The sequence below is a fragment of the Ranitomeya imitator genome, chromosome 2 (genome assembly GCF_032444005.1).
Source record: "Ranitomeya imitator isolate aRanImi1 chromosome 2, aRanImi1.pri, whole genome shotgun sequence".
Taxonomy (NCBI): Eukaryota; Metazoa; Chordata; class Amphibia; order Anura; family Dendrobatidae; genus Ranitomeya; species Ranitomeya imitator.
Window position 1 is genome coordinate 460,101,408 of NC_091283.1, and position 27,523 is coordinate 460,128,930.

Sequence of the window (27,523 nt, forward strand, 5' to 3'; positions counted from 1 at the left end):
ACATACACTACATTACTTATCCTGTACTGATCCTGAGTTACTTCCTGTATTATTTCCAGAAAATAAGGGCCATAAATCATAAGCTCATCCACAAAAACAACATTAAACCAAAGAAAAAAGTGGGCCTTAGAGCAATTTATTAAAAAATATAGAAACATTCTTTATTAGAAATTCTGACAGTACAATCTTTTAATCATAAAAATAAATGAACACAGAAAGTCTCAGGGTAAAGTGACAACATGGTGCCACGTCCGCAAAACAGTTGGTAAAATTGCAGTCAGAAATAAATAATGCAAATATGCTCATATAATCCTAGTACAAACAGCCAAGTGCTGAGTATATTGACAGGGCATGTAGTAGTTCATAGATTCATATATGAACCTAGAGTGAAAAATAGTAACTGCATAATTTAGGTAAACACCCGGGTTAGAAAAATGATACAAAGGGAATAATGCTGAAGTCAAACATATACATGCAAATGCCAATCAGACTGTGTTAGAGCAAAAAGTCCATAGTTAACATACAATAAGTAATATCAGGAATGGTAAGAGAAAAAAAAGTACTAATGATAAACCAACCTGGATGCAGGATGTGTAAAGAGAAACCCCTACATTTCATTACTTATCCTGTACTGATCCTGAGTTACATCCTGTATTATACCCCAGAGCTGCACTCACTATTCTGCTGGTGGAGTCATTGTGTACATACATTACATTACTTATCCTGAACTGATCCTGAGTTACATCCTGTATTATACTCCAGAGCTGCACTCACTACTCTGCTGGTGGAGTCACTATGTACATACATTACTTATCCTGTAGTGATCCTGTGTTACATCCTGTATTATACCCCAGAGCTGCACTCACTATTCTGCTGGTGGAGTCATTGTGTACATACATTACATTACTTGTCCTGTACTGATCCTGAGTTACATCCTGTATTATACCCCAGAGCTGCACTCACTATTCTGCTGGTGCAGTCACTGTGTACATACATTACAATAATGATCCTGATTTACATTCTGTATTATACTCTAGAAATGCACTCGCTATTCTGCTAGTGGAGTCACTTGGACCAATTTATTATGACTTCCGGTGCACATGCCAATCTTAATGCACGAGCTCACAGGAGTACGATGTTCCTAATTCATTAAGAGGTGCACAGTACTTAGGCGTATTTCTTAATTGGCATAAGCGTGCACCAGAAGAGTACTCCAGTCAAGGACTGGAGTACATTTCAGGAGTCAGTTACGATATTAAAGTAGGGTAAATTTTCATGTTTTTTTAGGCTATGTGTGCACGTTGCGGATTTGCTTGTGTAAAATTATACGCAATTTCTGCCTCTCTTGGCAGAAAACGCAGTTGAAAATCCGCGCGGTTTTTATGCAGATTTGATGCGGATTTTCATGCGTTTTTGTAAATAAATAGAGCTAAATAAAGATATTATTTAAAAAAAAATTGTGATGTCATTTCCTTGTTCAACCTCTTCAGCCAGATACCCTCATTAATATTAAATAAAGACACACTCACACACCTGCCTATGTAGGAGCATCAACATAATTAACCTACCTATGCTGTAACAAAAACGCAACTGTCAGAAATCTGCGTAAAATGCAATATCTGTTTATAAAAAAGAAAATAATAATTTTTAATTGCGTGGTCTCCCGTTTAATAACCAGCAGAGGGAAGCTGATGGCTGAGGGCAGATATTAATATTCTGGGAAGGAGCCAATAGCAATAAAGGTTCCCAAGCTTTTAATATCAGCTCACAGCTGTTTGCTTAGCCTTTACTGGCTAGTTTACAGGTAAACCCCAGAAAAAAACTGACATGGGGTCCCTCTATAAAATTGAACCAGCAAAGGCTAGGCAGACAGCTGCAGGCTGATATTATTATGAAAACACAAAAGCGCACAGAGAGGTCAAAAAATACTCTGTTGTAAAAAAGTCACAGTAAATAAGCAAGTGCTAGTCAAAAAATGAAAAAATACAGGGTATTTAGTTAATACGTTTTTTTTGCAAAAAAAAGTATGTTAAGCTGCTCCACCAATCGCCAAGGTATACTGTCTAATGTATATAATCCCTATCTGATGTATTTAAAAACCTGATCATCTGTATAGTACCTGTATGAACAGGGCTCAGAGAGAAAATATCCACGTTGAACATGCAGGATGGAACAGCTACAATGCAAATGACCCACAGAGGAGTGGTGAACTCTCCAGTCTTGTAGAAACAAGAGAACAATTATAAAACCAAAAACACATGGGCCACCTGCATCGCGAACAAGTCTGTAGGAACCTGTTCACACCACCAAAAAACTTGAAAACACAAAAGCGCACAGAGAGGTAAAAAAATACAAAACGACGGATTGTGACGGATGCCACACGACGCAAATGTCAAAGTAGCCTTAGGGCTAGGGTTAGGGTTGGGGCTAAATTTAGGGTTAGGGTTGGGGCTAAAGTTAGGGCTAGGGTTGCGGCTAAAGTTAGGGTTAGAGTTGGGGTTAGGGTTAGGGTTGGCATTAGGGTTACGTTTGGGATTAGGGTTAAGGTTAGGGTTGGGATTAGGTTTAGGGGTGTATTGGGATTAGGGTTAGGTTTGAGGTTAGGGTTGAGATTAGGATTAGGGGTGTGTTGGATTTAGGGTTTTGATTAGGGTTATGGTTTGGGTTGAGATTAAGGTTGCTTTGGGGTTAGGGTTGTGGTTATCGTTAGGGTTGTGGTTAGGATTATGGATCGGTTGGGATTAGGGTTAGGGGTGTGTTGGGGTTAGGGTTGGAGTACATCAAGGGGTCTCCAAACACGACAGCCAATTTTGTGCTCAAAAAGTCAAATGGTGCTCCCTCCCTTCTGAGCTCTGCTGTGCGCCCAAACAGTGGTTTACCCCCACATATGGGGCATCAGCGTACTCGGGATAAATTGGACAACAACTTTTGGGTCCAATTGTTCCTGTTACCCTTGTGAAAATAAAAACTTGGGGGCTAAAAAAAATTTTTTGTGGAAAAAAAAATATTTTTTATTTTCACGACTCTGCATTATAAACTTCTGTGAAGCACTTGGGCATTCAAAGTTCTCACCACACATCCCTTGGGGGGTCTAGTTTCCAAAATGGGGTCACTTGTGGGGGGTTTCTACTGTTTAGGTACATCAGGGGCTCTGCAAACGCAACATAACACCCGCAGAGCATTCTATCAAAGTCTGCATTCCAAAACGGCGCTCCTTCCCTTCTGAGCTCTGCCGTGCGTCCAAACAGTGGTTTACCCCCACATTTGGGGTACCAGCATACTCAGGACAAATTGGACAACAACTTTTGTGGTCCAATTTCTCTTGTTACCCTTGTGAAAATAAAAACTTGGGGGCTAAAAAAATCTTTTTTGTGGAAATGTTTTTTATTTTCACGACTCTGCATTATAAACTTCTGTGAAGCACTTGGGCATTCAAAGTTCTCACCACACATCTAGATAAGTTCCATGTGGGGTCTAGTTTCCAAAATGGGGTCAGATGTGGGGGGTTTCTACTGTTTAGGCACATCAAGGGCTCTCCAAAGGCGACATTGCGTCTGATCTCAATTCCAGCCAATTCTGCATTGATAAAGTAAAACGGCACTCCTTCTCTTCCAAGCTCTGCGGTGCGCCCAAACAGTGGTTTCCTCCCACATATTGGGTATCAATGTACTCAGGAGAAATTGCACAACAACTTTTGTGGTCTAATTTCTCCTGTTACCCTTGTGAAAATAAAAATTTGGGGGCAAAAAGATCATTTTTATGTAAATAAATGCAATTTTTTTATTTTCACTGCTCTACGTCATAAACTTCTGTGAAGCACCTGGGGGTTTAAAGTGCTCACCACACATCTAGATAAGTTCCTTAAGGGGTCTAGTTTCCAAAATGGTGTCACTTGTGGGGGGTTTCCACTGTTTAGGCACATCAGGGGCTCTCTAAACGTGACATGGCATCCAATCTCAATTCCAGCCAATTCTGCATTGAAAAAGTCAAACGGTGCTCATTCACTTCCAAGCTCTGCGGAGCGCCCAAACAGTGGTTTACCCCCACATATGGGGTATTGGCGTATTCAGGAGAAATTGCACAACAAAATTTATGGTTAAATTTCTGTTTTTACACTTGTGAAAATAAAAAAAATGGTTCTGAATTAAAATGTTTGCAAAAAAAAGTTAAATGTTCATTTTTTCCTTCCACATTGTTTCAGTTCCTGTGAAGCACGTAAAGGGTTAATAAACTTCTTGAATGTGGTTTTGAGTACCTTGAGGGGTGCAGTTTTTAGAATGGTGTCACACTTCATTATTTTCTATCATATAGACCCCTCAAAATGTGATGTGGTCCCTAAAAAAAATGGTGTTGTAAAAATGAGAAATTGCTGGTCAACTTTTAACCCTTATAACTCCCTAACAAAAAAAAATTGTTTCCAAAATTGTGCTGATGTAAAATAGACATGTGGGAAATGTTATTTATTAACTATTTTCTGTGACATATCCCACTGATTTAAAGACATAAAAATACAAAGTTTGAAAATTGCAAAATTTTAAAAAATTTAGCCATATTTCCGTTTTTTTCATAAATAATCACAAGTAATATCGAAGAAATGTTACCACTGAAGTACAATATGTCACGAAAAAACAGTCTCTGAATCAGCGGGATCTGTTAAAGCGTTCCAGAGTTACAACCTCATAAACTGACAGTGGTCAGAATTGTAAAAATTGGCTCGGTCATTAAAGGGACACTGTCACCTGAATTTGGAGGGAACAATCTTCAGCCATGGAGGCAGGGTTTTTGGGTGTTTGATTCACCCTTTCCTTACCCGCTGGCTGCATGCTGGCTGCAATATTGGATTGAAGTTCATTCTCTGTCCTCCGTAGTACACGCCTGCACAGTGCAATCTTGCCTTGCGCAGGCATGTACTACGGAGGACAGAGAATGAACTTCAATCCAATATTGCAGCCAGCGGGTAAGGAAAGGGTGAATCAAACACGTAAAAACCCCGCCTCCATGGCTGAAGATTGTTCCCTCCAAATTCAGGTGACAGTGTCCCTTTAAGTACCAAATTGGCTCTGTCACAAAGGGGTTAAATAAATGTTCTATTTACAGATTTTCACATTGAATGATATGAGGAAAATTTGCAGGCAAATAACGCATGTTATCTGCACATGACTTTATCAGTGAATTTTTGTCAGAGCTAAGTAACAGGAAGTATCTAATACAAAGCAGCTTTTTTTAAAACAGGAAAGGGACAAAAACCACAACAGGAAAAACATGATAAAAACTTATGTAAAAAAACGCACTTAACAATGCAATGAAAAACGCAAGTAATATAATTTACCTAATAACTGCATCTAATCTGCAACATGAAAAACTCACCAATTTAGCTGGTTTCACATTTGCGGTTGTGTCCGCAGTGTTTCTGATGTATACATCCGCATGCGTCTTGATTTCCTATCTTTAACATTGTAGACACAGGTGCATGCGTTTGAATGCGTTCACCTGAGTTTGCTTACGCATGCGTATTTTGGTGGTGTGCAGCTGGGCGCAGCTGATGCACCATGTTAGAATTTTTTTTAGCTGAAAATTTCCGCCGCCCTACGCCTGCGGTAGGAGTGCGTCGCAAAAACACATTACAGTCTATTGGAATGCATATGAACGCAAGGACATGTGTTCGCTTGCGTTTGCACAAGGGTCTATATACAGAAATCCCATGAGCCATGCCCATTGGGCGTGGCTTGTGTCACGGAAGTACTCCTTGAAAAATGTTTTCATAACAAAACAACGTGAACACATGTAAAAACGCATGCAACCGTTGAGTTTTTTTATCCGTCATGTGGAAGGTGTTGTGGATAAAAAAACGCAGCGTTATCATGCATTTGTATGCGTTTTGCCATGTGTTTGTGGTTGCGTACGAAACGCTGTGGACTCAACCGCAAATGTGAACCTAGCCTTACTTTGTGTGGGAACATAACCTTGCTCACCCACATCATTGCAGGCAGTAGCTAAAGCTATAAGCCTCAGCCTACAATAATAAGCTGGCAATTATACTGATACATATAGATACATCTGTATACAGTAGTGTATTTCTATGTACTTGTATTCTAGAGGTGAAAGAAGTCAGAATTGTTTGTTCTTATAAAACTACTAAAAAATAATGATAAACAATTACAAAAATGTGATTTTCTATTCTTGAGATATGGTCTCTGGAGGAATAGAACAAACAACATACATAATTGCAGCTAAAGCTATAAGCAACAGCCTGCACTAACAAGTATAGGAGGATTTTTTCTACTTGAAGTTGCAGGCATCAAACCCACAGGCAGATTAAATTGATACATAGAAATTCACTACATCTGTATATAGCAGTGTATTTCTATGTCCTTGTGTTCTACAGGGAAAAATAACAGAAATATTTTTTTTCTTCTTATATTACTAAAAAATAATGAAAAACAATAGAATAGTTTCTTAATGCACTTTAAACAAATAAATATCACAATCAGCAAATAAATGAATGTTGTGTCCCTGTAATCATAATGACCCACACAGCACAGCGATTAGATTATTGGTAAATTGTGTAAAAACAATGGTGTGACTGATTTTTTTCTCTATTAAACTCATAAAAAAGTAATAAAAATGCAAAGCTGAGGCCGTGTTCACAGGTAGTGTAAATGCTGCATTTTTGTACTGCTTTTTTTCTGCACCTGTCTGTGTAGGGGGTATGATATATTATGTTTATACCTTTGCCTTTCTCTTCTGTCCCGACGCTGTATATTATCAGTGTTTGTATATTTGTTAACATATGATGGTACTGCTACACGATTTAGTGTATTACTACTCCTATACAATGGTACTGCTACATTGTTATGTGTATTACCGTGTCTTGCTAAATGTATATATGTGTAATGTTCAGGGCTGGCAGACCAGGCAGCTGCCTGGGGCCCCCACTCCCCCAGCTAGCGGCAAGTCACGCAGCCGCTATGGGGCCCCTGTGAGGCAGTGCCGACTCCCCCACCGCATTGAACTATACCGGCGTCTGCCGGTACAGTTCAAAGCAATGATGGGAGGAGAGAGCATCACCTGACGCTCCCTCTCCCATCATTCCCCACTCTGCCTCTGACACAGCGGGTGCGCGCGCACTCACTGTAACCCAGGCAGTGCAGCGGCAGCCGCCGACACAGGAGCAGGGAGCAGCGCGGGCTCGGGGAGAGGTAAGGAGCTTGTGTTTTTTTTTACTGGACTGTGCAGCCTTACTTGGGAGGAGATAGGCGGGGAGGGAAGGGGGATGTGAGCTGTGCTGTATACTCCTGTGTGCTCTGCTGTATACTACTGTGGGCTCTGCTGTATACTACTGTGGGCAGTGCTGTATACTACTGTGGGCTGTGTTATATACTACTGTGGGCAGTGCTGTATACTACTGTGGGGGGCTGCATTATATTCTATAGGGAGGTTACATTATACTCTGTGGGGGGCTGCATTATACTCTGAGGGGTGGTGGCTGCATTATGCTATATGTGGGCTGCATTATACTGTATCGAGGACTATGGGGAATACATTATACTATATGAAGAACTATGAGGTGCATTATACTATGGGAAGTGAATTGTACTACATGGATGACTATGGCGGTGCATTATACTTTATGGAGCACTGTGAGGAGTGTATTATGCTATATGGAGTACTGGGGAGTATATTTTAATATATGGAGGACTATGAGGAGTGTATTATACTATATGAAGGATTATGGGAAGTGTATAATACTATATGGAGGATTATGAGGAGTGTATTATACATTTTACAATATGGAGGACTGTGGTGCACATTATAATATATGGAGAAGTATGGGGTGTATTTTACCAAACAAGCAAAATGCAGCATATTCATTGGGTGATGGGATTGTTTATGCCGGAATAAAAATCCTTGTTCTCAGCAGCACATCGCCGGTGTAAACAGTAGATGTACTGCTGATAACATGATACTGTATGGTGACCTGTTAGTGATCTATTAGTGATGGTTCTGTCCCCATCATTCTTTCTCAGACGGTGGAAAGAGGCTGGGAAACAAGCGTCCAACGACTTGAGTATTGTCGATCACACTCGTTTAGCGGCCTAAGATCAGTGCATGCAAGTACAACCGAAATGCTTCTGTGTGATGTGCAATATGTTAGCATTTGGGGCCCCATTTTAAACTTTGCCTAGGGCCCCACTTTGCCTAAAACCGGCCCTGGTAATGTTATACTGTTGTAATGCTGCTATGTATAGTGTATAGGATAAGTGCAGTTATTGAATTGGCCACTAGATGGGGCATTATAGTGTACAGAGCTTCCAATTAAGGGGTAGTGCAGGAAATAGTTAACATAGGAGGGGCTGCTGTGTGATAAGGTCAGGTAAGTTTCCTGGTAGAAGGAGAAGGGCCTGGGCGCCAGAATAGTCTCTAGGCCCAGGGCACCACAGCAGTTAAGCAACATTTAAGAAGAAGAAAAGTATAGCCATTCAGAGTCTATAGGACAGAAGTATAGTGATAAGCAGCAGGATTGCAGCAGTTCATAGCTGGAGGAAGGAAGTGGTCCGGAAGAGTACAGGGCACAGATTGTTCAGCATATGGCAGATTATTGCATGTGTTGATGCTCTCAGAACCGGTGCAAAATGGACTAGAGAATCCCCAGGCATAGTGAGTCTGAACAGGGAGAACACTGTTGTGAATTCCGCTCTTGGGCTCCCTCGGGTGGTTGTAAGTGGCACTTTTGTGAGTTCTGCTCTTGGGCTCCCTCTTGTGATTTCTAGTGGTATGGCTGCTCCTTGGAGTTAGCTGTCTTCAGCTGCTTCCACTGATCGTCTTTTCTGCTCAGCTATTTATGCCTGGCTCTGTCTTTCAGCCAGTGCCACTTGTAAATGGTTCCTGGTTGGATTCACATCTCTTTGGAGTTCCCTGTTATCCTGACCAGTTCAGCAAAGCTAAGTTTTTGCTTGCTCTTTTCTGTTCACAGTTTGTGGACTTATCCGTTCTGTGCTTCTATGTTTGTCCAGCGTTATCAGTATGAATTAATTCTGTCTTGCTGGAAGCTCTGGGAAGCAGATTTACCCTCCACACCTTTAGTCAGGTGTGGAGATTTTTAGTAAACTCTGCGTGGATTTTTGTAGTGTTTTATACTGACCGCACAGTATTCCATCCTGTCCTATCAAGTTAAACTGGCCTCCTGTGCTCATCCTGGTTTCATTCTGTGTATGTCTTTTCCCTCTCCACTCACAGTCATTAATTGTGGGGGGGGCTAATCTATCCTTTGGGGATTTTCTCTGAGGCAAGATAGTTTTCCTGCTTCTATCTTTAGGGGTAGTTAGCTCTTAGGCGGTGACGAGGTGCCTAGGGAGAGTTAGGAGCACCCCACGGCTACTTCTAGTGTTGTGTTGAGCTTAGGGACTGCGGTCAGTACAGGTACCACTTCCTTCAGAGCTCGTTCCATGTTGCTTCTAACCACCGCATCATAACAGAACACTTAGTTCCACGTCCTCCAGTACATTACGGGGTAATAGCGCTTTAGGCGGTACCTAAGTGCAGGGAAAGAGCAGAATGAAAACTGCATGGGACTTGATGTTGTTACTCAAAAGAATGTGCTGCCAAGTTGCTCAAGTAAAGTTTCACATGTTGCATGTGAACCTGACTGTGTCTCAATTCTTGTGAAGCCAGTTGCAGAAAAGCCTAAGCACCACAGTGGAATCCCTGATGGTGCAGCGGAAGCCACAGGTATGCTGATGAAATAATGCTGTTTTCATGTCAGCGGAGGCCAGGGCAAAGATACAACGGAGTGTTCGGCCATAACTACGGCCCTGCCACTCCCTTACACTTGGCATAGTCGGCAGGATGCGACTACCTTAAATTGCGGAGAAACCGTGGTGAAAGAAGATATGGATAATGTGAAAGTAATTGCGGTGTTCAGAGAACTTAAAGATGAAGATTTAGTAAACACTTTTGATATGCCGGATGAGACTAACAAACTGGACTTAACTTATACCTTGAAATAGACTGACATACAGTACAGACCAAAAGTTTGGACACACCTTCTCATTTAAAGATTTTTCTGTATTTTCATAAGTATGAAAATTGTACATTCACACTGAAGGCATCAAAACAATGAATTAACACATGTGGAATTATATACTTAAAAAAGTGTGGAAAAAAATGAAATTATGTCTTATATTCTAGGTTCTTCAAAGTAGACACCTTTTGCTTTGATGACTGCTTTGCACACTCTTGGCATTCTCTTGATGAGCTTCAAGAGGTAGTCACCCGGAATGGTCTTTCAACAATCTTGAAGGAGTTCCCAGAGATGCTTAGCACTTGTTGGCTCTTTTGCCTTCACTCTGTGGTCCAGCTCACCCCAAACCATCTCGATGGTGACCGTGGAGGCCAGGTCATCTGGAGTAGCACCCCATCACTCTCCTTCTTGGTCAAATAGCCCTTACACAGCCTGGAGGTGTGTTTGGGGTCATTGTCCTGTTGAAAAATAAATGATGGTCCAACTAAACGTAAACCGGATGGAATAGCATGCCGCTGCAAGATGCTGTGGTAGCCATGCTGGTTCAGTATGCCTTCAATTTTGAATAAATCCCCAACAGCGTCACCAGCAAAGCACCCCCACACCATCACACCTCCTCCTCTATGCTTTACGGTGGGAACCAGGCATGTAGAGTCCATCCGTTCACCTTTTCTGCGTCGCACAAAGACGTGGTGGTTGGAACCAAAGATCTGAAATTTGGACTCATCAGACCAAAGCACAGATTTCCACTGGTCTAATGTCCATTCCTTGTGTTCTTTAGCCCAAACAAGTCTTTTCTGCTTGTTGCCTGTCCTTAGCAGTGGTTTCCTAGCAGCTATTTTACCATGAAGGCCTGCTGCACAAAGTCTCCTCTTAACAGTTGTTGTAGAGATGTGTCTGCTGCTAGAACTCTGTGTGGCATTGACCTGGTCTCTAATCTGAGCTGCTGTTAACCTGCGATTTCTGAGGCTGGTGACTCTGATAAACTTCTCCTCAGAAGCAGAGGTGACTTTTGGTCTTCCTTTCCTGGGGCGGTCCTCATGTGAGCCAGTTTCTTTGTAGCGCTTGATGGTTTTTGCCACTGCACTTGGGGACACTTTCAAAGTTTTCCCAATTTTTTGGACTGACTGACCTTCAATTCTTAAAGTAATAATAGCCACTCGGTTTTCTTTGCTTAGCTGCTTTTTTTTGCCATAATACAAATTCTAACAGTCTATTCAGTAGGACTATCAGCTGTGTATCCACCAGACTTCAGCACAACACAACTGATGATCCCCATTTATAAGGCATGAAATCACACATATTAAGTCTGACAGGGCACACCTGTGAAGTGAAAACCATTCCCGGTGACTACCTCTTGAAGCTTGTGGTGAAATATGTGTATATATATCTATATGTGTGTAGTGACATATGTCTAGGGTTATATGTGTGACTAGTGATAATGGAACATCTGTCCTGAAGGCAAGTCGCACCTAGGTGTTAATAGGTACTTCCTTGGGACTAGTAGAAATTGTGTCTCCATATCTCACCAGGAGGTCTAGCTAGGGACAAGAAGAAAAGTAACATTTGGCACCTCCTAGGTCGTGGAGGGGATATTCTAATTGTGGCTTGAGGGTATCTATTCCTGAGAACCTTTTCACAAGAGAAAATAATATATTAATTAGTAGCGCGGCTGTGGCCAATCAAAAAGCCAACAATTATGATATTAACCTGAGGGGCCGGTCTAGAAACCTGACCTCCAGACCAAAATTATAAATTTAGGCTGCAGCCAGAGAATTGTGTTCACATGATGGGGGCAGTGTTATGATCTGGTGGTTTAGGAGCAACATGGGACGAGCTCTGAAGGAAGTGGTACCTGTACTGACCGCAGTCCCTAAGCTCAACACAACACTAGAAGTAGCCGTGGGATGCTCCTGACACTCCCTAGGCACCTCGTCACAGCCTGAGAACTAACTACCCCTAAAGATAGAAACAGGAAAACTATCTTGCCTCAGAGAAAATCCCCAAAGGATAGATAGCCCCCCACAAGTAATGACTGTGAGTGGAGAGGGAAAAGACATACACAGAATGAAACCAGGATGAGCACAGGAGGCCAGTCTAGCTAGATAGATAGGACAGGATGGAATACTGTGCGGTCAGTATAAAACACTACAAAAAATCCACAGAGTTTACAAAAATCTCCACACCTGACTAAAGGTGTGGAGGGTAAATCTGCTTCCCAGAGCTTCCAGCTACACAGAATTAATTCATACTGACAAGCTGGACAAACATAGAAAGCACAGAACGGATAAGTCCACAACCTGTGGACAGAAAAGAGCAAGCAAGGACTTAGCTTTGCTGAACTGGTCAGGATAACAGGGAAATCCAAAGAGATGTGAATCCAACCAGGAACCATTGACAAGTGGCACTGGCTGAAGAGAGAGCCAGGCATAAATAGCCGAGCAGAAAGACAATCAGTGGAAGCAGCTGCAGACTGCTAAATCCAAGGAGCAGCCATACCACTTAAAACCACCGGAGGGAGCCCAAGAGCAGAACTCACAAAAGTGCCACTTACAACCACCGGAGGGAGCCCAAGAGCGGAATTCACAACAGGGCAGCCTGAGAAGCTGGTGTGATCCAATCTACATTCTTCATACCCTCCGGGAGCAGAAAGAAACTACCAGTTAGATAATTTCTGTAAGTTTCTCCTGTTTATTTTGATACTGTTTTGCATAAGTTGTATGTCTTTTTATTATATTTTTATACCTTTTTCTTATTGAAAGCATTGAACCTTTTGTTATTAAAGTATAATACTTTAACAAGTTGAACCTTGAATATTCTAAAAGAATCCATAGCCTAAGGTGTGTGAGCCTTATGAGTGATAGACATTATTAGTATTATTAGTTCTGGGACTCATCACCCGTGTATTCGATGAGTGGTGGCAGCGTGTATGAGCGGGTGTGTGGCCTGGGTTGGTGTGTGATTTATGCTCCCATTACAGCATAGGACAGAGGTTGAATGCTGGACTGAGAGTGGGGAGACAGATTAACCCTTGCAGGCACAACCCCAAGTCATGTGTGAGAGTGGGCACGTGACGAATAGGTGACACCACGGAGGGATTCGTGACAAAGCTCATCAAGATAATGCCAAGAGTGTGCAAAGCAGTCATTAAAGCAAAAGGTGGCTACTTTGAAGAACCTAGACTATAAGACATAACAAAAAAGTGTGAAACAAACTTAAATTAAGTATATAATTCCACATGTGTTAATTCATAGTTTTGATGCCTTCAGTGTGAATGTACAATTTTCATAGTCATGAAAATACAGAAACATCTTTAAATGAGGTGTGTCCAAACTTTTGGTCTGTACTGTAGTATTGGCCAAGATGGCAGCCATGAATATGGTGGGAAATGCCATTGAAAAAGAAGACGACTGCAGGGACCCCCTCTTTTGTGTGTATCAGTACAGTACTGGTGCCAAAATCCACCTGTCGATATTCCCCAGTCTGCCCCTGGTGAGTGCAGATGAAGAACTCGCCCTCTCCTACAGAATTCTAGCAAATGGGTGGAGTTGTCAGAGGCATCCCCACCTGGAAACCGGTGGGGCCTAGAAGAAATACCCAGGTGCAGCTGCACGGTGCCATTGTGTGATCTTGGACCATAGCTGCCGAGGCATAGGCCGCATGGAGTGGAGGTGGCGGCAGGAATTTGAAAGAACACAACCCAGCAGACCGTGGGAAGACACCGCAGAGGTAACTACTCACTCACTCTTGGTAAAGTCCCAGGCACAGATTCAGAGGCCGGAGGAGTCATCTTCTTCCTGGAGGTCAGAGGCTATGTGTGCGGAGCCAGCGTTGTGGCGCCTGGAGAACCAAAGTTGTTAACTCAGCGGGGACTGGAAACAATGACCTCCCTGGAGGAGCCAGCGCCGGAAGTCGAGTATGAGCCAGAGCTCTATTTGCCAACAGCAGAGTACGCAGACGCGGAAAGATCCAGCATTCCTGAGATGGGCACGACCAACGTTCCTGAGAGGGTGAGTGCACCTCAGCCCCTGGCTCCGGAGGGATGGTTCTTGTCATAAGCCCCTGTATTGGAGGCTGTCGTCCATCCCCACGTCCAAGGAGAAGGGTCTACACACCGTTCCCTCCCCTCGGAGGCCCGGCCCGTCTGCCAACACTGCCATGTCCCTGGGCACCCCCATTTTTATTCTTCAGCGGAGGGTCCTTTTACTACTCCCGGGCAGGCTGCCTGGATAGAGGCTGTCATCAAACGAAAGAAAAGGGAGATGTGAGCCGAGATGCGCCAACCCGGAGGGGGTGCTCTGGCTGGTCGACTACCCGTGGCCGGCATGTGTACACCGACGTAGGTCGGGGTACGGTTTCATTAGGGAAAATGGGATTGACGCTAAGATTTATGTGAATGCGGCATCAGTTAAATTCGGCAAACTCCTACAAGGAGACTTTGTATCACTCTTTAACCCCGAAGGGTGGTTTGCACGTTAATGACCGGGCCAATTTTTACAATTCTGACCACTGTCCCTTTATGAGGTTATAACTTTGGAATTCTTCAACGGATTCTGAGATTGTTTTCTCGTGACATATTGTACTTCATGATAGTGGTAAAACTTTCTTTGATATTACGTGCGTTTATTTGTGAAAAAAAAAACACAAATTTGGCGAAAATTTCGCATTTTCCAACTTTGAATTTTAATGACCTTAAATCACAGAGATATGTCACACAAAATACTTAACCCCTTTCTGACCTCGGACGGGATAGTACATCCGAGGTCAGATACTCCGCTTTGATGCAGGGCTCCGGCGGTGAGCCTGCATCAAAGCAGGGACATGGAAGCTGTTTTGAACAGCTGACATGTGCCCGCAATAGCGGCGGTTGAAATCGCGATTCACCTGCCGCTATTAACTGATGATCGCTGCTATGTAGCAGAGGCGATCGAGTTGTGCCAGCTTCTAGCCTCCTATGGAGGCTATTGAAGCATGGCAAAAGTTTAAAAAAAAGTTTAAAAAAAGTGAAAAAAAAGAAAAAATATAAAAGTTTAAATCACCCCCTTTCACCCCATTCAAAATAAATCAATAATAATAAAAAAAAAAAAATCAAACCTACTCATATTTGGTATCGCCGTGTTCAGAATCGCCCGATCTATCAATAAAAAAAGGATTAACCTGATCGCTAAACGGCATAGAGAAAAAAATTAGAAATGCCAGAATTACGTTTTTTTTGGTCGCCGCGACATTGGATTAAAATGCAATAACGAGCGATCAAAATAATGTATCTGCACCAAAATGGTATCATTAAAAACGCCAGCTCGGCACGGAAAAAATAAGCCCTCACCCGACCCCAGATCATGAAAAGTGGAGACGCTACGGGTATCGGAAAATGGCGCAATTTTTTATTTCTTTTGGAAAGTTTGGAATTTGTTTTCACCACTTAGATAAAAAAATAACCTAGACATGTTAGCCAAACAAAAAACAAGTGTGGGATTGCACTTTCTTTTGCAATTTTACCGCACTTGGAATTTTTTTCCCGTTTTCTAGTACACGACATGTTAAAACCAATGATGTCGTTCAAAAGTACAACTTTCGCAAATAATAAGCCCTTACATGGCCATATTGACGGAAAAATAAAAGTTATGGCTCTGGGAAGGAGGGGAGCGAAAAGCGAACACGGAATAACGGAAAATTTCAAGGTCATGAAGGGGTCAATAAGTAACATTTCCCACATGTCTACTTTACATCAGCACAATTTTGGAACCAACATTTTTTTTGTTAGGGAGTTAAGAGATAAAAGTTGACCAGCAATTTCTCATTTTTACAACACCATTTTTTTTAGGGACTACATCACATTTGAAGTCACTTTGAGGGGTCTATATGATAGAAAATACCCAAGTGTGACACCATTCTAAAAAACTGCACCCCTCAAGGTGCTCAAAACCACATTCAAGAAGTTTATTAACCCTACAGGTGTTTCACAGGAATTTTTGGAATTTTTTTTTTTTTAATTAACATTTAACTTTTTTTCACAAAAAATTTACTTCAGCTCCAATTTGATTTATTTTACCAAGGGTTACAGGAGAAATTGGACCCCAAAAGTTGTAGTACAATTTGTTCTGCGTATCCCATATGTGGGGGTAAACCACTGTTTGGGCGCATGGCAGAGCTCGGAAGTGAAGGAGCGCCATTTGACTTTTCAATGCAAAATTGCCTGGAATTGAGATGGGACGCCATGTTGCGTTTTGAGAGCCCCTGTTGCGTCTAAACATTGAAACCCCCCACAAGTGATGCCATTTTGGAAAGTTGACCCCCTAAGGAACTTATCTAGATGTGTGGTGAGCACTTTGACCCACCAAGTGCTTCACAGATGTTTATAATGTAGAGCCCTAAAAATAAAAAAATCATATTTTTTCACAAAAATAATCTTTTCGCCCCTCATTTTTTATTTTCCCAAGGGTAACAGAATAAATTGGACCCCAAAGGTTGTTGCAATTTGTCCTGAGTACGCTTATACCCCATATGTGGGGGTAAACTACTGCTTGGCCGGTGTCACACTAGCGAGTTTTACGGACGTATGAGCGCATAAAATACGTCCGTAAAATACGCATTACACACAGCCCAATGAATCTCTATGGGGCTGCTCCTATCAGCCGTATATTACGCATCTGTAATATACGGTATTGTACGGGCGTAGAAAATCGCAGCATGCTGCGTTTGTCAGCGTATTGCGCAAAAAATACTTCAATGCAAGTCTATGGGTGCGCGCAAAATGCGGAATGCATACGGACCATGCGTGTGACTTGCAAGAAATACGCTACACTCTGGCAGGTGCCAGGAAATGTCCCAAGGCCTCAATCAGGAAGCTGAGACATGCTAATTAGCTGAAAAAGCCAGACAGTGAACCCGGAAGTCTGCTGCACGCCTCCACGGAGTGAGAATCAGCATGGCTAACATCATCAATGTGGATATGTTAATTATTTTGGTGCAAGAAAGGCCAGTAATTTGGGACCAGAGAGATCCCAACTATGCGAACAGGGCCCAAAAAGAGGCAGCATGGAGTATATGTGGGTCCCTATTGCCACATTATGACCAGCAGCCATGTGAGGCACAGAGCAAAATAAGTAAGTACAATCATGTTTGTGAATTGATTTTAACGTGAAACAGCAGTACCTAACTCCTTTGAAGTATTTTTCCTAAAATTGTAAATTTTTTCATAAATTAATTTATATAACACCATTAAGTCCATGGTGCTGTACATGAGAAACGGGTTAAATACAGGGTTGTTAGATGTCCCTTAGTGTTAAACAGCAAAAATACATACTGGGATAGAGGATAGTGGACCCGGTCCTTGTGGCCTTACATTCTATTTTTTTTTATTTTTCAAAATTAAAAAATACATTTATTCAACAAATGCATATTCCTAGGCTACAATAAAATCTGTGTAGTCAATAACACCTTGTGTGACAACTGTGCATAATAAATTATTTTACTCTATTTTGTTGCAGTGGTTGATGTGATGAGAAGATGGCGGAGCATCCGCGATCAATATAGGAGGGAGAGTCAGCAGCGTGACAGGATTGGGTCAGGCGCACCTCCTACCAAAAATATATATATATTATGATCTTTTGACCTTCTTGAATCCCAGCATGGACCTCAGACCATAAGTACAAACTTCACAACACGTTTTCCACATATGTTTCGAATTGTCAGACATTTATTTTTTTTATTTTTCCTACATACTTTCAAAACAGAACACAGTCTAACCTCCCTGAGAGGGAGACAGGGTCGGATTCGGAGGTGGTCATAGACCCAGCTGGGGAAGGAGGAGAGGTGGCTGGTCCATCTTCAGATGCGTCATGCACCATCCCTCCAGGATCCTCGTCTACCACACATCCAGCTCCAGCAGCACCTGGCCAAGATGATGCCCCACCAACATCAGCAGCACAAGCAAGCCAGAATGATCCTGCCAACAGCAGCAGCCCACTGTTGCCCTGGAGCGCTCACCACAGGCTGCAGAGACGTCACAGCGTGCTCGCCGCAGAAGAGAGCTACTCCAAAGTAGGAGAAATATTGATGCTGGGGTGTTGAACTACCTGGCAAGAGTTACTGAGGATGATGGTGAGGAGGGCTTTACGAGGAGCCTGGCCCGGTACTTACGTCCCCTAGAGCGTGAGGTGAGGCTTTGTGTGAGAGGGTGCATTCAAATCCTTATTGATGCATGCACCCCCCCAAATGACCCATATCAGCTTAAGGAGTCTATTGAGAATTGGCAGCTGTCATCATGTAATGTCCTGCGGCTGCAAAGATGTCAACAGGTGCATGCTCAACAGGGATTTGAAGCACCCCCTCCACGTGAGCCTACACCTCAACCCCTACCCACACCAAACCCACCATGGCAACCTCAGTACCATATGGCAGACTATCATCAACCTTCCCAATATGGCCACTTGTCCAGACCCAGTGCTGGAGGCTGGTCCCAAACTGGGTTTGCACGACATGGCCATATTGGGGTTGGATATGATTCCAGGCCCTATTTTCACCAACCTGAGGAATTTGGTCAGATTACTTATAGCCATTACCCAACTGGGCCACATGAGTCAAGGCCGAATTTTCCTTCGGCCCACACATCATCCACACAGGGTGAAGGACAATTGGGCCAACAAAGGCCACCTGATCAGGATCCAGACCTACCCCCATCTCCACCACTTAGTTACCAAAATCTGTGATTTGGTTATGTATTTTTTGGGTTTGGTGAACATAACCATGTGTTCTTTATGTTTGTGCTGTCATAGCACTTTGTTATGATGTTCAAGTTCTTTAAATAAAAAATTGAATTTGCTGGAAAAAGCAACATAAGTTTACAACAAAAATTTTGAGTTAAGTCAAAAAGGCTTTTGCGGTAAGTAAAAAATATCATTTAACCCCTTCATGACCAGGGGATTATTCGTTTTTCCGTGTTCGTTTTTCGCTCCCCTCCTTCCCAGAGCCATAACTTTTTTATTTTTCTGTCAATTTGGCCATGTGAGGGCTTATTTTTTGCGGGACGAGTTGTACTTTTGAACGACATCATTGGTTTTAGCATGTCGTGTACTAGAAAACGGGAAAAAAATTCCAAGTGCGGTGAAATTGCAAAAAAAGTGCAATCCCACACTTGTTTTTTGTTTGGCTTTTTTGCTAGGTTCACTAAATGCTAAAACTGACCTGCCATTATGATTCTCCAGGTCATTAGGAGTTCATAGACACCAAACATGACTAGGTTATTTTTTATCTAAGTGGTGAAAAAAAATTCCAAACTTTGCTAAAAAAAAAAAAAAAAAAAAAAAAAAAAAAAAATTGCGCCATTTTCCGATACTCGTAGCGTCTCCATTTTTCGTGATCTGGGGTCGGTTGAGGGCTTATTTTTTGCCTGCCGAGATGACGTTTTTAATGATAGCATTTCGGTGCAGATACGTTCTTTTGATCGCCCGTTATTGCATTTTAATGCAATGTCGCGGCGACCAAAAAAAACGTAATTCTGGTGTTTCAAATTTTTTTTCCCGCTACGCTGTTTAGCGATCAGGTTAATACTTTTTTTTAATTGATAGATCGGGCGATTCTGAGCGCGGCGATACCAAATATGCGTAGATTTGATTTTTTTTTATTGATTTATTTTGATTGGGGCGAAAGGGGGGTGATTTAAACTTTTATATATTTTTTATTTTTTTCACATTTTTTTAAACTTTTTTTTTTTTTACTTTTGCCATGCTTCAATAGCCTCCATGAGAGGCTAGAAGCAGGCATAGCACGATCGGCTCTGCTACATAGCAGCGATCTGCTGATCGCTGCTATGTAGCAGAATTGCACGTGTGCTGTGAGCGCCGACCACAGGGTGGCGCTCACAGCGACGGGCAATCAGTAACCATAGAGGTCTCAAGGACCTCTATGGTTACCATTCACAAGCATCGCCGACCCCCGATCATGTGACGGGGGTCGGCGATGACGTCGTTTCCAGCCGCAAGCGGTAGTTAAATGCCGCTGTCTGCGTTTGACAGCGGCATTTAACTAGTTAATAGGTGCGGGCAGATCGCGATTCTGCCCGCGCCTATTACGGGCACATGTCAGCTGTTCAAAACAGCTGACATGTCCCGGCTTTGGTGCGGGCTCACCGCGGAGCCCTGCATCAAAGCAGGGGAGCCGGCATCGGACGGTATAGTACGTCCGATGCCGGTAAGGGGTTAAAGCCTAATTATGGTTGTGGTCAAATCATTCTTACATCACACACACACACATGCTATGCTCATAACCATATGTGAATTAAGTAAATACAACACACAGAGTTTAGATGAGAATTTTTAAATGTTTTGGCAAACTTAGAATGTATTTTCAAACAAAAAAAAAAAAAAATCATACATGCAAAACTGCATAATCTTGCCAGGGAGTGGCACCATGAGAAGAAACAAAATAATGTGTGAATACAGGTCCTTCTCAAAAAATTAGCATATAGTGTTAAATTTCATTATTTACCATAATGTAATGATTACAATTAAACTTTCATATATTATAGATTCATTATCCACCAACTGAAATTTGTCAGGTCTTTTATTGTTTTAATACTGATGATTTTGGCATACAACTCCTGATAACCCAAAAAACCTGTCTCAATAAATTAGCATATCAAGAAAAGGTTCTCTAAACGACCTATTACCCTAATCTTCTGAATCAACTAATTAACTCTAAACACATGCAAAAGATACCTGAGGCTTTTATAAACTCCCTGCCTGGTTCATTACTCAAAACCCCCATCATGGGTAAGACTAGCGACCTGACAGATGTCAAGAAGGCCATCATTGACACCCTCAAGCAAGAGGGTAAGACCCAGAAAGAAATTTCTCAACAAATAGGCTGTTCCCAGAGTGCTGTATCAAGGCACCTCAATGGTAAGTCTGTTGGAAGGAAACAATGTGGCAGAAAACGCTGTACAACGAGAAGAGGAGACCGGACCCGGAGGAAGATTGTGGAGAAGGACCGATTCCAGACCTTGGGGAACCTGAGGAAGCAGTGGACTGAGTCTGGTGTGGAAACATCCAGAGCCACCGCGCACAGGCGTGTGCAGGAAGTGGGCTACAGGTGCCGCATTCCCCAGGTAAAGCCACTTTTGAGCTACAGAGAAGCAGCACTGGACTGTTGCTAAGTGGTTCCAAGTACTTTTTTCTGATGAAAGCAAATTTTGCATGTCATTCGGAAATCAAGGTGCCAGAGTCTGGAGGATGACTGGGGAGAAGGAAATGCCAAAATGCCTGAAGTCCAGTGTCAAGTACCCACAGTCAGTGATGGTGTGGGGTGCCATGTCAGCTGCTGGTGTTGGTCCACTGTGTTTCATCAAGGGCAGGGTCAATGCAGCTAGCTATCAGGAGATTTTGGAGCACTTCATGCTTCCATCGGCTGAAATGCTTTATGGAGATGAAGATTTCATTTTTCAGCACGACCTGGCACCTGCTCACAGTGCCAAAACCACTGGTAAATGGTTTACTGACCATGGTATTACTGTGCTCAATTGGCCTGCCAACTCTCCTGACCTGAACCCCATAGAGAATCTGTGGGATATTGTGAAGAGAAAGTTGAGAGACGCAAGACCCAACACTCTGGATGAGCTTAAGGCCGCTATTGAAGCATCCTGGGCCTCCATAACATCTCAGCAGTGTCACAGGCTGATTGCCTCCATGCCACGCCGCATTGAAGCAGTCATTTCTGCCAAAGGATTCCCGACCAAGTATTGAGTGCCCCAATGTCTACAATTATAAACCTGCAGTTACTGTCAACTACAGCTAACAGAACTACACAGAAAAACTGCTTATAATTGTAGAATTGGGAGCCAGAGTTCGGTGGCTTACGCACCCTGATATGTTTCCCATCCACAGCTCCAATGCAGTTAGGGAAGTCACAAGTGTTCTGGAACCCACTGGCGATTTTGAGCCAATCCTCCTGTTTTGGCTCAAGCATAATAAGTTCCTGAAGTTTAGCCCATATTTGACTACAGGTTGAACGCACAATGCCTGAAATTGTCGACCGCCCAATCAGAAACTCCAGGTGTAGTCCCGCATACGACAAGCCAGTGGACAGGAAGCTGAAAGACAAATAAATATAATATTAGGTATGTAACAAGAGTTCAAACAAAACATGAAGAAGCACAAGTGCATAGTATATTTTCAAAAACATTATTTACAATGTAAAATTGTACATTTCCCTTGGTTACTTTACTAGAACATTAAACAGTTTGGTTGATCTGCTTGTGCCCTAATGTACACATATACTTTCAAAAACCTGCTAGAACACAACACAAAAAAAATATCATCAACATACAGTATGTGAGAATGTTGAATACATACCGTAAGGTAAGGAGAAGACGCTCCTCTGCGGATATGGCTTTGCGCATCCTTGTGTCCTGATAGGTGATACCTGGACGTAAGATCTCCAAGATATCAAAGGTACTGATGGTCATGCGACAGTACAGATAGAACTTGTCAGGATGTGACCTCAAAGCTGTATAGAGCCTCTCAATGTCCTTTACTGAGGCGTTGGGTCAATAGAGGATGCACCCACAATCTTCGTCTCCTCCTTCGCGGATCAAGAATCACAGGATATGGTTGCCCAAAGCAACGCGACAACAGCCAGTGAAGCAACACCCGCTGAGTTGTGCTTAAAGACAGATGGTCAGACATGTTTTGAAGGTAATACCAACACATCCAAAATAAGCACAACAACTAAATGGCCAGATAGGAGGGTGCCACCTGTTGTAGAGGGCTTAAATAGGGTTGTTGATGATGATTTGAATTATTTGCAGACCAGAGAACCATTAAATGTCCATTTTGTGATGTTGCATGAAAAATACGCATTACGGATCACATACGAATCGCACACGCAACAGTACATGTGCAAAATACGCGACTACACCTTGGCAATGGATTACCTACGGAACACTATTTCTGGAACTTTTGTGCGTATTACGGCCGTAAAACATGGACCGTATTGTCTTACGCCTAGTGTGATGCCGGCTTCTGGGTGCATGGCAGAGCTCGGAAGGGCAGGAGCGCCGTTTGACTTTTCAATGCAAAATTGACTGGAACTGAGATAGGATACCATGTTGCGTTTGGAGAGCCCCTGATGTGCCTAAACATTGAAACCCCCCAAAATTACACCATTTTGGAAAGAAGACCCCCTAAGGAACTTATCTAGATGTGTTGTGAGAACTTTGAACCCCCAAGTGTTTCTCTACAGTTTATAACGCAGAGCCGTGAAAATAAAAAAATTTTTTTTTCCACAAAAATTATTTTTTAGCCCCCAGTTTTGTATTTTCCCAAGGGTAACAGGAGAAATTGGACCCCAAAAGTTGTCCAATTTGTTCTGAGTACGCTGATACCCCATCCCATATGTGGGGGGGAACCACCGTTTGGGTGCATGGCAGAGCTTGGAAGGAAAGGAGCGCCGTTTCGAATGCAGACTTAGATGGAATGGTCTGCAGGCATCACATTGCGTTTGCAGAGCCCCTGATGTACTTAAACAGTAGAAACCCCCAAGTGAACCCATATTGGAAACTAGCCCCCCAAAGAACTTATATAGATGTGTTGTGAGAACTTTGAACCCCCAAGTGTTTCACTATAGTTTATAACGCAGAGCCGTGAAAATAAAAAATAATTTTTTTCCCACAAAAATCATTTTTTAGCCCCCCCCCTCAATTTTTATTTTCCCAAGGGTAACCAGAGAAATTGGACCCCAAAAGTTATTGTCCAATTTGTCCCGAGTACGCCGATACCCCATATGTTGGGGTAAACCCCTGTTTTGGCACACGGGAGAGCTTGGAAGGGAAGGAGCACGGTTTTACTTTTTCAACGCAGAATTGGCTGGCATTGAGATCGGACGCCATGTCGCGTTTGAAGAGTCCTTGATGTGCCTAAAACGGTGGAAACCCCCCAATTTTAACTGAAACCCTAACCCAAACACACCCCTAACCCTAGTCCCAATCCTAACCATAACCTTAACCACACTCCTAACCCCAACCACACCCCTAACCCCAACCACACCCCTAAGGCTAATCCCAACCATAACCCTAACCACACCCCTATCCCTGACACACCCATGACCGCTCCTGGCACATAGTGCCGGATGTCTGCTGTAATAATCAGCTGACACTCGGCGGACATCGGCCGCGCTCCCCCCAAAAGCGCAGCTGATCGCCTATGACGTACTATCCCGTTCCTGGAAATTAAGTCCCAGGTCACCTCGACGGGATAGTACGTCATATGGGATTAAGGAGGACTGTCCCTGGGGTATGCGGTAGAGGTCACCCTCTACAGTGAAGATGGCCTGGGACTCTTACACCTGACACCCGGGCTACTGCCGGTCCCAATTCAGAATTTGTTTAAGAGATAGGTGTAGTATGGTCGGACAGCCTAAGTGAATGATCTCTGTATTTTTGTTGCATCCATTGTGCCCTTTTCTGCTGGAAAGGAGGAACCTTCTTCCCTAACTATGACTTTGTAATGTTTCCGAATGGAGGAAAAATGGCTGGTCTTAAACTGGACCGTGCTATCCACAAGGGAAGGGGGAGTTCATCCCCAAGGACTACAGACCCCATGTACGGGTCATGCTGTACATTTCTGTGTTAACTCACTGAAAGGGACTGCATATTGGTAAACTGCACCTGGAAGATTGTGAACCAGGATTATGTTCTTGCAACACAGACTGTGCAGTGCCATTTATTTTTGTGTGTGGACTGGACTCATAATGAGTCACTCTTATTAACACTAGGACTACCTCATATTGCCTCCCTGAATGGAGTACGATATAGTAACATAGTAACATAGTTAGTAAGGCCGAAAAAAGACATTTGTCCATCCAATTCAGCCCATATTCCATCATAATAAATCCCCAGATCTACGTCCTTCTACAGAACCTAATTGTATGATATAGTAACATATTGTATGATATAGTAACATTATATAGTTATATATAGGGTATAAGTTGTAATAAAGGTTTACGCGGTACTTGGTCGGAGATTACCAAATTAAAGAGAAAGCAGAATGTAGGGGGATGATATATTACATTTATACCTTTGCCTTTCTCTTTCATTCTGGAGCCGTATATTACACTGGTCTACAAAAAAAAATAAAAAAATTCTGGCATGGACTTTAAGAACAGTTTTAGACTAAATTGAGGATGCTGAATTCAAATCTGATCTTATAATTTCACTATCACATCACGTTTTTGCGCTATAGGTATATAGCTCATTTTCATGAATTCCATGATAAATATAAGTAGTGTATGGAAAGTGCCGGAAAAGTGCCGGTTTATACGATTCACTAAGGTAAATTTAGTTTTCATTTAGTCTCCCAATAAATGTGAGAATATCTTTGTTTTCTTTGAACATGCATAATTCCCATTTGTTATGATAACACCCTTGTTTTCTGTGCTACTGGGACAGTAGAGCTACAGCAGAGCATGGAGTGATAACTGAATGGCCTCAGCGACAGAGTTTGGCATCTGGCGATAAGAATGTCATCCATGATCCTCTGGTGGATAGGAAGGACATTGTCTTTCCTCCCTTACACATAAAACTGGGATTGATGAAGCAGTTCGTCAAAGCTCTCAATCACAGTGGAGAATGCTTTAACTATATATGTTCAACTTTTCCTGGTCTTAGTGGAGAAGAAAAAGGCTGGAATATTTGATGGACCTCAAATAAGAACGCTTATGAGAGACCCAAATTTTATCACATCATTGAATGAGACAAAAGAAAGAGCTTGGAATGCATTTTGTTATGTGGTGCAGAATTTTCTATGGAATAAGAAAGCAGACAACTATGAAAAGATTGTGGAAGAGCTACTAATGAGTCTGCGAAATCTTGGATGTAGAATGAGTATCAAGATTCACTATTTACACAGCATTTGGACTTTTTCCAGAGAACCTTGGGGATGTGAGCGAAGAACAAGGGGAGCGTTTTAATTAGGACATTAAAACAATGGAAGAACGGTATCAAAGCCGGTGGGACTCACATATGATGGCTGACTATTGCTGGAGCTTGATGAGAGACAAACCAGAAGCTGTACATCGCAGATCAGCCAAGAAAAGAAAGTTCAAATAACTGCCATTTGTCATTCATCTGTGTGCCATATATATGTGTTTTTATATTTTGTAGTTTAATTCTGTAAGTATATTTGATTTGCTGTACATAGACTTTGTAATCTTTGTTATTCCTTGATTAAAAATATACAAAATCTAGAACCGAAAATCATGTGTTTATCATAAAACATTAGTAATTTTCCATCAAAAATTGAATATATCTCGAAATCCTGATGTGATAGCCAAAAACGGAGTTCATATTCGTAATCAGCAGCCAAAATTGACTTAAAATGTTTTAAAACCTTTTGCCAGAAAAATTGCGTTGACAAGTGTCAGTAGCGTTTGTATATTTGTTAACATATGATGGTACTACTACACGATTTAGTGTATTACTGCTCCTATACAATAGTACGCCTACTCTGCAATGTGTATTACCGTGTCTTGCTAAATGTATATATGTGTAATGTTATACTTTTGTAATGCTGCTATGTATAGTGTATAGGGTAAGTGCAGTTATTGAATTGGCCAGTAGATGAGGGAATTATAGTGTACAGAGCTTCCAACTAGGGTGTAGTGTAGGAAATGGTTAACATAGGAGGGGCTGCTGTGTGATAAGGTTAGGAATGTTTACTGATAGAAGGAGAAGGGCCTAGGCGCCCGAATAGTCCACATGGGCTCTAGGCACGGGAGACCACAGCAGTCACGCAATGTTTAAAAAGAATTATAGCCATTCGGAGTCAATAGGACAGAAGTATGGTGTCAAGCAGCAGCAGTAAATAGCTGGAGGAAGGAAGCAATCCGGAAGAGTTCAGGGCACAGATTGTTCAGCATGTGGCGGATTATTGCATGGGTCAATGCTCTCAGATCCGGGGCGAAACGGGCCAGAGAATCCCCAGGCATAGTGAGTCTGAACAGGGGGAACACTGCGGTACCGCCAAAGGCGCTATTACCCCGTAATGTACTGGAGTACGTGGAACTGAGTTCAGGGAAAGAGCAGAATGAGAACTGCATGGGACTTGTTGATGTTGTTACTGATAAGAATGTGCTGCCAAGTAGAGCTCCATATTTTGCATTTGAACCGGACTGTGTCTCAATTCTTGTGAAGCCAGTTGCAGAAAAGTCACAGTACCACAGTGGTATACCTGATGGCGCAGCAGGAGAAGTCACAGGTATGCTGATGAAAGAATGCTGTTTTTATGTAAGCGGAGGCCAGGGCAAAGATACACCGGAGTGTTCGGCCATGTCTACAGCCCTGCCACTCCCTTACAGCTGCACCACACAACGTAGTAATAATCTTCTCTTATTGCATGTTAGCTGCATTTTTTCTGCGTTTCACCTGTGGTTTGTGTTTTTTTTCTCTATAGACTTCTGTGTGCAACCTAAACATATGAAAAAAAAAAGTTTACATTTTGAAGTGCAGAA